The sequence below is a fragment of the Neovison vison genome, chromosome 7, assembly GCF_020171115.1.
Source record: "Neovison vison isolate M4711 chromosome 7, ASM_NN_V1, whole genome shotgun sequence".
Taxonomy (NCBI): domain Eukaryota; kingdom Metazoa; phylum Chordata; class Mammalia; order Carnivora; family Mustelidae; genus Neogale; species Neogale vison.
The window spans coordinates 172,103,011-172,117,464 of record NC_058097.1 but is presented as its reverse complement, the minus strand read 5'-3'; the positions used below and the strand labels follow the sequence as shown (position 1 = coordinate 172,117,464).

The window sequence follows — 14,454 nt, the reverse complement described above, 5'->3', positions numbered from 1 at the left end:
ATATAATTATGCCTACTTCACTTACTGAAAATAATGACTAAATTAAATTTCAGAAATATTAAAGTTATTGAAGAAGTTTCCTTATAGCAGGAGTATTTGAAGCATAGAACTATGGTTTTATGGCTGTACCCAGATTCTCCTCCCACAGTTCAATAACTATAATTATCACACTGGTCACAACGGAGATGACATTGTCCACTTAACATTCTGATCCAGGCATGAACACAGACACCCCCCCACCTAACTCCAGTCATTCAGAAAGAATATACACAACACACACACACACACACACACACACACACCAAATTTCTGTTAATTTTTAAGAATTACAATAAAAAAATTAAAAAAAAAAAAAAAACCTCAACAGTAACAAATATCTAGAGGTAATTTGAATCTAAATTTGCATATACAGGACACCTGCATGGCTCAGCCGGTTGAGCATCTGCCTTCGGCTCAGGTCATGATCCCAGGGTCCTGGGATTGAGCCCCACATCAGGCTCCCTGCTCAGTGGGGAGTCTGTTTCTCCCTCTCCCTCTGCAGCTGCCCATGTTTGTGTTGTCTCTCTCTTTCAAAAGAATGAATAAAATCTTAAAAAAATTTTTTTTTTTTGCATTTACTTCTTAAATACTTTAAAAATACTTTTTATTGTATGTAATATGTCCTGGATTTTGTTCTGAGCAATTAACAAATACTAACTAATTTAATCTTACCTCATTTCTATGAATAAGTATTAATACTATTATCCTCACACAGAGAGAGAAACCCATATACAAAAGGCTACATAAAACTTGCCCAAAGCCAATTAGCTGGTAAGAGATAGATTTGGGATTCTAATCAGGATGTATGAGTCTAGAGTCTATGATCTCTCACTATGACTCCCTAATCTTTACTTTGTGTTTCCCGCATGCCCATTTGAAAGCACATCACATGGCAGAGGCCATTTTTAACTCAGCCTCTTAGGAACATATATAGACATTCATACTCGTTGAAGTTCAGACAGAGATAGATTGAGAGAAAGAAAGAGAGGTTGATTGATTTTAAATTCCCTTTCCTGCATTCAAGCACTGCTCCAAAGTTTTCATCCCCTCTTTGTAATCTAGACAGAGTCTGATGTTGTTCCCAAAAAATCCATTTAACTCTAAATGGATTATAGACTAAATGTAAAATATACAAAAACTATAAACCTTTTAGTATATAATATAGGAGGATATGTATATGATCATGGGTCTAGAAAGGGATTTTTAATTTTTAATTTTAATTTTTTTAGTAAGGGTTTTTAGATATACCAAAAGTGCCATACACAGAAGAAGAAAAATGAATTGATAAGTTGGATGTTATTATTAAAATTAAACTCTTACCCCCAAAAAGACACTGTTAAGGAAAAGAGAAGCCACAGATTGGGAGAAAATGTTTGCAAAACCAGTATCTGAAGACGGACTTGTATATGCAATCTAGAATAATCCTTAAAAACCCTACAATAGGGAAACTACCACCACAATTAAAAACCAAGCAAAAAATCTAACAGACACTTCATCAAAGATGTCCAGGTGGCATAGGACCAATGTTAAACATCTGGTCATTAGAGAATTGTAAATAAAATAACAGCAATTAAATACCACCATACACTTTAATGTAGAAAAAAAAAAAAAAAAAGGAACAGTAGGAATTGTTGACCAGGATGCAGAACAGCAGGAGCTCTCTCAGTCTCTGCTGTTGGGAATGCATGCAGACTGACATAGCCAGTTCGGAAGATAGTCTGGCCACTGAATTCAAAGCTAAGCATAACCTTACTGTATAATTTAACAGTCACGTTCTTAGGTACTTACCAAACTGATTGGAAACTTATGTCTATACAAAACTTGCAGGTCAAAGTTTTAGTAGCTTTATTCAAAATCACCCCAAACTAGAAACATTCAAGAAGGCCTTCAGTGAGTGAGTGGCTAAACGCATCGTGGTCCACATATCATTCAGCAATAAAATGATATAAGGCATCAAGCCACAAAAAGATGTGGATAAAACTTTAATGCATGTTGGTGGATCAAAGAAGCCAATCTGAAAAGGCTGCAAGGATGATTCCAAATTACATGATATTTCTCTATGTGGAAAAATTAGAGAGATGGTAAAAATGATCAGTAGTTGCCGTGCATTGAGGAGGGAGGAGGTTCATGAGTACAGCGTGGTGATATTTAAGACAGTGAAACTATTATGATACTGCCATGATACATGACACATGATACATAACACTACACATTTCTTTAAACTTTTAGGACTTCTGTGACACAAAAAGCAAACCGTAATATAAACAAATTAAAAAATACTTTAGGTAGTCAGGGTATTTAAGGAGAGAAGGCAGAAGGTGACGAAGCCATTTCCATGTATCGCAAAGATATGAAACCATTTAGCTGCGGGGAGTGGGAGAAAATATTGGTGAACCAAGTAAGTTTAGAAAGAGATGGAATCTGTAAGACTAAAAACAAGAGATTATGTATAAGGATGGAATCTGGCAATAGTAAAGACAAGTGATTATATATAAAGGTTGTATTCTACTTGATAAAGTCATTTCTGATGAGGATTAGCAATTCTGGTAACTGTGCACACTGTACACTGCAATTGAAATATAAAAGGTAGATGGTGGGAGTCAAGTTTCTCGTTGTTGAGAGTAGAGTATTATAAACAAGAGAGGAGACAATAATGATCATGTGGTAATGGACTGGAGTCACATATATCAGTTTGAACTCATATTCCATTCAATATAGACAGAGGTAGTTGCTCAAAGAAATATGTATAGATATATGTTTATATACAGGTCATTATGCACACATATATTTCATTGTTTTTTCATCAGAAAGAGCCCAAAGGCAATGATATCACAATACCAATAACCGTACCTAATGCCCTGATCTTGGTTTTGAATACCTTTCTTGAATAAAAAAGAAACAAACACACAAAAAAAACAGAATTTTTAGAGAAATGGCTTCCTGTAGGACTGGGGAAGAAATATACAAGATGATCCTGGAATATCTTGTATTGTTCAAAAGTAAAGAGCATTTCATCAGGGGAAAAAAAATAAGTCAGCATGATAGTGAGATATCAAAGCAACAAGGAAACCACTAAAACAACCCCAAATGGCCAAAGCTGGAACATTTGAGCAACTAAGTAATACTATGTTAAAACCCAAAGTATAAAATGGGTATCCGTGTGTCCATATTGATAAAAATAAATAAAAATCTAAACAAATGGGAGAAAACATTAAGTATCCTATGTAGAAGAATTCCAAATAATTTATCCAGATGCTACTCCCTCAAGGAGGTAGAACATAATTCCCTCTACTCCTTGTGTGGGCTGTATGCAGTGAGTTCCTTTTGAAGAGTACACTATGGTAAAGAGAAAAAAATAACTTTATAATGGAGGAACCTGATAAACACTACTCTAGTCAGCTCAATTATGACAATTAGGACAGTCATAAGTCATGTGGAAAGTAGGAACCTGTGAAATGATGTGATAAAATGACTTTTTACCTCTGTGGTCTACCCCGCCCGAAACACATGATCCCAATCTAAATATGAGATAAGAATAGGACAAACACGTGCTGAGGGACTTTCAACAATACCTGACCAGTACTCAAAGTTGGAGGAAGGAAAATTTGTAAAACTGTTGCCATCAAGAGGAGCCTAAAGAATCATGACACATAAAAGTAGGTGGTATTATATGAATAAGGTGCTGAAACAACAAAAGGACTACAGGTAAAAAAAACTAAGGAAAACTGAATAAGGTATGGAATTTAGTTTATAATAATAAATGAATACTGGTTTCTTCCTTGTACAAATGTGCCATACTAATGCAAGATGTTAATAATAGGGAAAACCAGGTTGGTGTATATAGGGAATTCTCTATATTATTTCCTGAACTTTTCTATAAACCAAACTCTGGTTTTTTTTTTATTCTTTATTAATTTTTATTTTGATACTGCTTTCATTTTGTGAATATACCATACTTTTTCCTTTTTCTTTTTTTAAAGGTGTTTTTGTTTTTTATTTTTCAAGTTTTTATTTAAATTCCAGTTAACTTGGGGCACCTGGGTGTCTCAGTGGGTTAAGTCTCTGCCTTCAGCTCAGGTCAAGATCTCAGGGTCCTGGGATGGCCACATTGGGCTCTCTGCTCAGCAGGGAGCCTGCTTCCTCCTCTCTCTCTGCCTGCCTCTCTGCCTACTTGTGATCTCTGTCAAATAAATAAATAAATATAATCTTAAATAAATAAATAAGTTCCAGTTAACATACAGTGTAATATTCACTTCAGGTGTAGAATTTAGTGATTCATCACTTATATATGACAGCCAGTGTTCACCACAAGTGCTCAAATACTCCTTAATACTCATCACCCATTTAATCCATCCCTTTGCCCATTTTCCCTCCAGTAATCAGTTTGTTTTTTTTTTTTCTGTAGTTGAGAGTCTGTTTCCTAGTTTGCCTCTCTTTTTTCCCCCATTATGTTCAACTGTTTTGTTTCTTAAATTCCACATATGAGTGACATCTTATGGTATTTTTCTTTCTCTGACTGACTTATTTCACTTAGCATTATACTCTCTAGCTACAACCATATGGTTGCAAACGGCAAGATTTCTTTTGTTTTTGATGGCTGAGTAATATCCCATTATATATATATATCTCCATCCCCCATCTTCTTTATCCATTCATTAGTTTATGAACATTTGGGCTCTTTCCATCATTTGGCTATTATTGATAATGCTGCTTTCAACATTGGGATGCATGTATCCCTTTGAATCAATATTTTTGCATCGTTGGGTAAACATCTAGTAGTGCAATTGCTGAATCATAGGGTTGTTCTATTTTTAACTTTTTTTAAAAATATTTTTTTTTAAAGATTTTATTTATTTATTTGACAGAGATTACAAGTAGGCAGAGAGGCAGGCAGAGAGAGAGGAAGGGAAGCAGGCCCCCTGTGGAGCAGAGAGCCCAATGTGGGATTCTATCCCAGGACCCTGAGATCATGACCTGAGCCGAAGGCAGCGGCTTAACCCACTGAGCCACCCAGGCGCCCCCCCCCTTTTTTTTTAAAGGTTTTAATTATTTATTTGATAGAGATCACAAGTAGCAGAGAGGCAGGCAGAGAGAGAGGAGGATTGACAGAGATTGCAAGTAGGCAGAGAGGCAGGCAGAGAGAGAGGAGGAAGCAGGCTCCCTGCTGAGCAGAGAGCCCGATGTGGGGCTCGATCCCAGGACCTGAGATCATGACCTGAGCCGAAGGCAGAGGCTTTAACCAACTGAGCCACCCAGGTGCCCCCCTATTTTTAACTTTTTGAGGAAACTCCGTATTGTCTTCCAGAGTGGCTACATCAGTTTGCATTCCTACCAACAATGTAAGAGGGTTCCCCTTTCACCACATCCTTGCCAACACCTGTTGTTTCCTGTGTTATTAATTTTAACCATTCTGACTGGTTTAAGGTGATACCCCATTGTAGTTTTTGATTTGTATTTCCTGAAGACTAGTGATGTTGAACATCCTTTCATGTGTCAGTTACCCTATGTCTTCTTTGGAAAAATGTCTATTCATGTCTTCTGCCCATCTCTTAACTGGATAATTTGGAGGGGGGTTGAGTTTGATAAATTCTTTATTTATTTTGCATATGTCATTTTCAAATATCTTCTCCCATTCTGAAGGTTCCTTTTAGTTTTGTGGATTCACTGTGCTGAAGCTTTTTAACTTGATGAAGTCGAAGTAGTTTATTTCTGCTTTTCTCTTGTCTCAGGAGACATATTTAGTTAGAAGCTGCTATGGCTGATGTTAAAGAGGTTACTGCCTGTGTTTGCCTCTAGGATTTTGATGGATTCCTGTCTTACATTTAAGTATTCCATCCATTTTGAATTTATTTCTGTGCATGGTGTAAGAAAGTGGTCTAGTTTTATTCTTTAGCATCTTGCTATCCAGTTTACCCAACACCATTTGTTAGAGACTGTCTTTTTTCCATTGGACATATTTCCTGCTTTGTTGAATATTAGCAGGCCATATAGCTGTGGGTTCAGTTTTGGGTTTTCTGTTCTGTTCCACTGATCTATGTGTCTGTTTTTGTGCCAGTACTGTACTGTCTTGATGACTACAGCTTTGTAATAGAATTTGAATCCCAGAATTGTGATGCCTCCAGCTTTGCTTTTCTTTTTCAAGATTATTTTGGCTATTTGTGGTCCATACACATTTTAGGATTGTTTGTTCTAGCTCTGTGAAAAATGCTGGTGGTATTTTTATAGACATTGCATTAAATGTGTAGATTGCTTTGGGTAGTATAGACATTTTAATAATATTTGTTCTTTTAATCCATGAGCATGGGATGTATAATCTAAATCTATTCTGGACACTTAATTTTAAAATGTTACATTGAGACAGGGAAGGACAAGAAGATATTGAGTAGAAAATGGAATATAAAGAAGAATCGAACTACTTCTGAGATTACGGCTCTGGACTGAGCTGCATGTATCCAAATGCTGTCAGTTGATAGTGATAAAATCTATGTTGAGATTATTGTTATAATATGGAATACTTTTGCCAAAATCCAAGCCTAACTTTTGAATGAACAGTTCTCCATTGGCAAGCAGAAAATGGACTGTGACAGTTGTAAATTCATTATGGCTGAAACGTGCCAGCCTATCTCACAACTACTGTCACTTAAAACCTTAACCCCAAACATAAAACAGAAAAAAATGCAGTTTTGTTAGTTATATTCATAAATACACAGACATATTTATATGGTTTAGACATAAGTGGTGTTTGTCATTTGGCTTTATTTTGCCAATTTAGGAGACTGCCATGGTATATAGAAATTTTTATTTCATGGGACAAATATTTGTTTGGAAATTGGTGTGCTGGTATAGCACTGAAGGTCATATACATGAAAATTACTCTTTCAAAACCCCTTTATTATAAAAAGCTTTGGAAATTAAAAATGTTCAGAATGAATACCTAAAATTAGTTTCCTTTTAAAAGCTATATATGAATAAACTAAATTGTAATCTGGATTCAAAAAATCTAATTAAACTTGCAGTAGTCCAAACAGAAATCAAATCAAGAAATATTGAAATGTAACATACTTTGAAGGGAAAGATAGATGCAAATTTAAATGAATAGGACTGATTCTTTGAAATAGACCTTTTTTTTTTTTTACACATTTCAGGTATACAAACATTTTCACCTCTTTATTAACTTGTACATCAATCAAATTATACCATTTAGTTTAGTTTATAAAAAGGCAGAAAACTTGAATTTTTCTAAAGTTCACCTTGAGATTAGCTGTATTATTAAAAGAGTACTCTTAAGACTGTGTTCCACAATCTTAAATGTGTGTTCCACACACCTGAAACTTCTAGGCTGATACTGTCTTTAGCTCTTGCAATCTCAGAATTAATCTTTTTCCTTACAATTCCTGCAGATTTGTAAGCAAGGTTCTCAATGACCACATACTCATCTAGGAAAGGATAGTTACCACCAAGTGAGTAATATGCTCTAATTGGACACGCATAAAGGAGATTCAGCAGCATAGCTCTATAAAGTTATCTAACCGGAATCAGCAATCTAGGATTTGAGATACTCCAAGGATCCACTTCCTATCTTATAGGAAAACTTTTTATTAAATGAAAATAGTCTTGATTAGGTCTAGAAAAGGTACACATTTGGTGATACATTTCCCCACTGCCTCATTTGCCTGTGTCCACTTTTCTCATTTTTATTAAGATTAACTTTTATTCAAAATCCAACTCTTCTCACATTTTCCCCCATATTTCTTCAAACCACAGAGCTAAGCTGAACTTACAAATTATGTCCAAAATTTGAGGAAGTAAGAAACATGTTGAGTAAAAGTGCAAAATTTTGCTCAAATGACAGTATTTTTATAAACAGTATTCCTAATTGAAACTATAGAAAATTTGGTTAAATCATTATAGCTTAAAACCTTGGTTGCAGGAGCGCCTGGGTGGCTCAGCAGGTTGAGCCTCTGCCTTCAGCTCGGGTCGTGATCTCAGGGTACTGCGGTCGAACCCCGCATCGAGCTCTCTGCTCAGCGGAAGTCTGCTTTCCCCTCTCTCTCTGCCTGACTCTCTGCCTACTTGTGATCTCTGTCTGTCGGGTGAATGGATAAAATCTTTAAAAAAAAAACAAAACAAAAAACTTGATTGCATAGGGGCATCTGGGTGATGTTGCTTAAGCATCTGACTCTTGATTTTAGCTCAGGTCCTGATGTCAGAGCTCTGAGATCCAGCCCTGCATCAGGCTCTGCCCTGGGTGTGGAGCCTAATTGGGATTCTCTCTCCCTCTCCCTCTGCCCCACTCTTCTGCTCACATGTGCTCTATCAAAAAATAAAAAAAAAATTAAAAACTTGGCTGCATAAGAGAAAGTGGAATTGTATATATCATATAATAACCACTAAATTAATGTTGATTAATATAAAAATGCTTACTGTATATTTCTGATAACCTTATAAGTATTTATTAGGAAATGGTTGGATGGAGATAGATGTGAGTCTAGGAGAAATGACATCAAATATTGACCTTGGGAAGTTTGTGCAACTACATATATTTGAGAGATTTAATTTGAATTAAGATAAAATTTTATTCTAGTTTATATTATACCACATGAGTATGTAGCAGATACATATTTTTTTCCCAAGAGAGAAACTGTCAAGGAGGAATGATAGAAGACTAGAAGACTAGAAGACCACCATTTTGGCCACAGGGAGATTTATATTTAACAGAGATTAGGAATATAAAAAACCAACATCAATAAATTCACTCTTTCTAGTCAAGGAGGAAGCTATAATTTATTGGCTGTGGCAATGGTTTATGAATTCATTTATTAAATTTATTTAATCATTAGCTGTCATCATATTCACATAGAATAAGTTAATATTATTCACACTACAACGTTTGTAGCACTTGATCAGCCCATATCAAATGAGAGAGGAGGTAGATGGTTGCTTAACAAACAGGGTCCTCAATTCTCAGTTGCAGAATGCCATAGAAAATAAATCTACCTCCACAAAAAGGTACTGCTTTAACTATGATACAGTCTTACAGAGATTGTTATAATCTTGAATTTTGTATGATTCTTCATACATTAGGTGTTGGAAAAGAGAGCTCAAGTTGTAACTGGAATCTAGAAGCTTAACACTTTCCAGAAATCAATTATCTCTTCAGAAAATGCAGAATTGCTTTCTTCCCAATCTCAACAGAAAAGAGTAGATGCTTAACCTTTGTGTACACCACTTACATTTTGCTTTCGTCATACATGCTCCTTTTAGTGTTTGTTTCTAGATAATTCCTGATTGCATGTGCATTGGTTTGGTCAGCAGAGCCGTATTTCTGCTTTCCCTGCTCCAACAGAGAAAACTATTCCTAGGAAGGTGGCCCCAAAGTTAAGATCCTATTAGAATAGCGTGTTACTATCATTGAGAGTTCAGTGGCTGGGAGGTATGAACACCAAACATTCATTTAAGGGACATCTCAGTACCTGGAGATTGGTTCTCTTTCTGGACAAATACAGAAATGTTTGAAAACCACTAATGAGAAAGGTCAGTTGGATTTTAGGTGCCCTTGGTATGGGAAACTCCTTAACTGGCTAGTCTAGTTGATAAAGCTTTTTGCCTTAGACTTCGAAAGAATATTTTTAGCCCAATTCACTCATCCTAAGACCCACTGTAAACATGGTTTTTCTGTCCTCTGCATCATAGACATATCACACTTGACCTTTAAGGTCAGCTCATGACCTTGTCAAGAAAATAATAATTCCTCTATGAAATATGAGAAGAATCCATTGGTGTACTAAAATAGGATTTGCTCTCCAGTTGTGATAAAGCAACACCAAAAGTCTTTGTACAAAGTAAAGTGCATCTGGTGTTGACTCTCATTAAATTTCTGCTATTATTATTAGTATAATTACTCCTACCAACCAAATCAGTTCATGATTTATTATGTAGTTATTGTTTTTACAGTTTACCCAGCATTTGCATATCAGGTCACTTAATGATCATACCGAACTTGTGAGAGCAAAGTTATTCCCATTACATTGAAGCAAAGGATTAGAATACAACTTCAGGATCTCACATATTCTTTCCTTTTTTTTTTTTTTAATATTTTTCCAAGATTTTATTTTTAAGACATGTCTACACCTAACATGGTGCTCAAACTCACAACCCAGGATCAAGGGCCACATGCTCTACCAATTTAGCCAGCTAGGCACTCCCCTCATGTATTCTTTAGATGCTATAAAATGAAAAATACAATGAATCAGAAAACTGAAAATATAAGACAAAAGATGGGCCTTGATGCCCTTCTTGTTTTGACCATATTATTTCAAGACAGCTCTACCCAAGGCTGCTGCCTCATTCAGATCCAAGGCAAAAACATGCTGCTATTTTTTTTAAATATGTATGTATGTATGTGTGTGTGTGCATGCACAAAGCTCAATAAATATTTATACATAACTTTTAAAATGTTAATCAAAATAGTCTTTAAAAAGGTGCTTTGAATACCTTAGACCACTTTTTCCCCTTCAAAAAAGGTTAATAATACTTTTATATCTTATGGAAATATTTTTAGTTTTGACATTTTAATATTTCACAAATCACTAAATTCTCTACAACTAAATGATCTATGGAGTTGTGGCTCTCTGTGGGGAGCTTCCATCCTCAATGATCAGCAAATACAGTGTAATAGGCTTGGTATTATATATCTTTAACCATGCATCCATTTGAAGACCTTTTGATATTATTGGCTCATAGAGATTTTAATGTCAACCTATTATGGAACAGATTAATAAAAATAAAGTGCCCTAAGGTCACTTCTACTAGTCCCACATTTGACAGAGCTTGTTGTAATCTAGTGTAAGTATTACCACCAAATTAACTGTCTCTATCCCACCCCGCTATACCACATACAAATTATGTGGTCTTGGGCAACCTGTCTAACATCTCTGTGCCTCAGTTGTTTTTCTCTGTAATCACAGTAACTTCCTCTCTGAGCCATTATGAGGACTAAATAAATTAGAAAAAGCATGCAGAACAGTGGCTGGCACTGAGTAAAGTCTTAATGAATTATTATTGTTGTTATTATTATTAAAGATGAAGAATCTTTGAAGGAACAGAGAAGTCGAAGTCACTGGTTCATGCAAGATGCTTGGTAAAGAGAGGTATGTGGATTTAAACCCTCACCTTAACACTTAATGAAGCAATCAGCCTACAGATACAGGAGAAGCATTGTTGAGCTTTTTCTTTCCAATGTCAAGAGATTATAGGGGAAAAAAACAAACAACCTAATACCTTAGAATATTATCTATGCATTTAAAAATCTGATTTATGGCAAGTGATTTATATTTTTTAAAATAAGCCTTATTTTTTTTTCTTTTTTAAAAGGTTTTATTTGTTAATTGGAGAAAGAAAAAGAGAGAGAGAGTGAACAAGTGAGGGCAGGGTGAGAAACAAACACCCCGCTGAGAAGGGAGCCAGATGAGGGGCTCAATCCCAGGACCCTGAGATCATCGCCTGAACTAAAGGCAGATACCTAAATGGCTGAGCCACCCACATGCCCCAAGCTTTAATTTCTTTTTTTTTTTTTTTAAGATTTTATTTATTTATTTGACAGAGAGATCACAAGCAGGCAGAGAGGCAGGCAGAGAGAGAGAGAAGGAAGCAGGCTCCCGGCTGAGCAGAGAGCCTGATGCGGGACTCGATCCCAGTACCCTGCGATCATGACCTGAGCCAAAGGCAGCGGCTTAACCCACTGAGCCACCCAGGCGCCGCACCAAGCTTTAATTTCTTAAAACACTTAATCCTTGTAAGATGACTTCTCTAGGTACTATATTTCTGATTAATTTGGCTTTATTTTAGAAATTAAGTCTAATTAAGTGAGATAACAGTTTTTAAATGAGTAAAGCAAAAAGTACAGCATTACACGAAAATGCTCCTTTCCTGTATGCTCATTCCTCTGCTCAATACCCAATAATGTTTCAATGAACATTATGCCCTAGCATGTCAAAATCTCAGTACGACTATACTATAAATGAGAATAAATAACTTACTAACCTTGAACTAGACCATTTTGATTGAGAATATTTTGATTAATTTGTCTTTGTACACATTTACCTTTTCAGTCTATGAAAGAACTTTGTACCAGGAGCAGAAAATCATTTTCATTTGTCAAATAATAATTATTCTAATGTTCTCTACATACCACCTTGTCTCTTCCTTGGGGATGTTTGTTGATGTTAAAACGTAAGCTAAATTCTTCTGACACTACCCAGTAAGGAAACAGTGTTGATGTTATGTTTATAGAAACAGGGAAAATGGAAATAAAGATAAAAGTTCACTCAGAAACACAGGCCAAGCTTATTAACACATACCAGATTTTTTATTTTTTTAAGAAGAATTCTAACTATGTAGTATTTATAATGTACTATTTTCATTTAGAATGGATTGAATCTTATATCATGTGAGGAAATCAGGGAAAGCTGACATTTGTCTCCATCTGTGGAAGATTCAAGTAATACAAACTAAAAGTTTAAATCAGTAATTTAGAAATTAAAAGAGTATTATAACCATATAAACATATATTTAAATAGTTGCAAATTACTAATTAAATCAAATTTACAATGTACAAATTATGTTTGGTAATTTTTTCATCTCAATCAGAAATAGCTTAAAATTAAGTTTCTATGATACAGTCAATAGAAAACTAAACCATAAAACTTGAATTGTAGTTTGGACTACAATATACTGTTACTGGTTATCAACATCTCTTGCTTTCTTTGCCCTTTCTATATAAAATGGTGTAACTCCATTTTTCTTAAAAGGTTTCTGGGTTTTCCTTTAACATGTGAAGGAGTAAAAATTACTGGCAGAGGACAAATACAAAGCTTAAACTTCAGTGTGGGTCTTAGGCAATGGCTTCTTCCACATAGACTGGTAGCTTTAATGTAACTGCTGTTTTACTTGGAAATACGACTGTACAATTTAATGCCTATGGGAATGATTGGCTCTTATACGGGTGCCTGGGTGGCTCAGTGGGTTAAGCTGCTGCCTTCGGCTCAGGTCATGATCTCAGGGTCCTGGGATCGAGTCCCACATCGGGCTCTCTGCTCAGCAGGGAGCCTGCTTTCTCCTCTCTCTCTGCCTGCCTCTCTGCCTACTTATGATCTCTCTCTGTCAAAAAAAAAAAAAAAAAAAAAAAATAGCATATTCAAAACTACGTGGTAGTCAACCCACTAAATTCTTCAGGTTTCAGAGGAAGTTTCTAGAATAAGGAGCCTTCCTCTGGGAGTATCTGTTCCAGTTGATGCTAACCATACACCAAAATACCCATTGTTCAGATAATGACCTCTTACTCATAAATCAGTGTCTATTCTGTCAGGAACCTCCTAATTATTCAAAACAAAACAAAATAAAAAAACTGAAACAAAAATGTTAAGAGTTGTGTGTGACCAAGTTAAAATATTTCTATCAAGACAATTGGTACTCGCTTTGGCAGCACATATACTAAAAAATTGGAGCAAGAAAATGAGCCTTCATTCTGAGACTAGAGAAACTATCTTCTCTCTCTCTCTCTCTCTCTTTTTTTTTTTGGTAATATCAACAGCACAGCTCTGATCACCACTAACCTGCTTAAACACATTTGGTGGCTTATCTTCCCTGAAAGAATAAAGGCTAAACTGCTTGTTTTGACATTCAAATCCCATTGCAAATTGGCCCAACTTAACCTCCTTATCTTCCAATCTCTGTCTCACACAACCCACACTCCAGCTACATCACTATTCTGTTGACAACTATGCTGAATGGCTGCCAAGGGCTGTATGTTTTGCTGGATAAATTAAAACTGGCCCCTGCATTTAAGAACACAGAGTTTGATGAAGGGAGTTGTCTTAAGGAGCTCATAAACAAAACAAAACAAAAAATAACTTTTCTACCAAATATATAAAACATTCTAAAAATTCAGAGGAATTATTATTTAGTATTTCTGGTGGTTTGGGGGATGGCTTTAAAGACTGATTTTGCTCTCTCAACTGTTAAGTTGCTTTCTCATGTCTTTCTGTGGTTGCCCATGATGTTCCTTTACCTGTACTACCTCTTCTCCTTAAACTTCAAGTTTATGGAAAAATTGTACTCATGAGGAGTTTGTGCAAGTGTCTCCTCCATTAAGCTACTTTCTCTGCAGCTTTCTTCCTACTTCTGTCAGAACTCATCACTCCCATAACTGTTTCTCCAACACAGTATTCATAAGTTTACTATAACACTAATCGTGTTGCATTTTAACAGACAATTTAAGTGGCTGTCTTCCAGTAAACAGTGGTTAAGATCCATATATAAGATTCTAAAGAGTACTTTTTAATATTTAAAAAAAGGCATTCTGAAAATAAGTAGAATTTAGGAGATTATTTGAGGACAGTTATAAGTTTTGGATAA

The 14,454-nt window shown here is 35.5% G+C and overlaps 1 protein-coding gene and 1 pseudogene across 2 annotated transcripts in view; both read right to left on the bottom strand.

Annotated features, from left to right (window-relative positions):
* The window catches only part of LOC122914639, a 97,909-nt pseudogene extending 90,361 nt beyond the window's left edge, over positions 1 to 7,548 (bottom strand).
* The window catches only part of ANO3 (anoctamin 3), a 420,117-nt gene that overhangs the window by 388,872 nt on the left and 16,791 nt on the right, over positions 1 to 14,454 (bottom strand). The window lies entirely within an intron of this gene.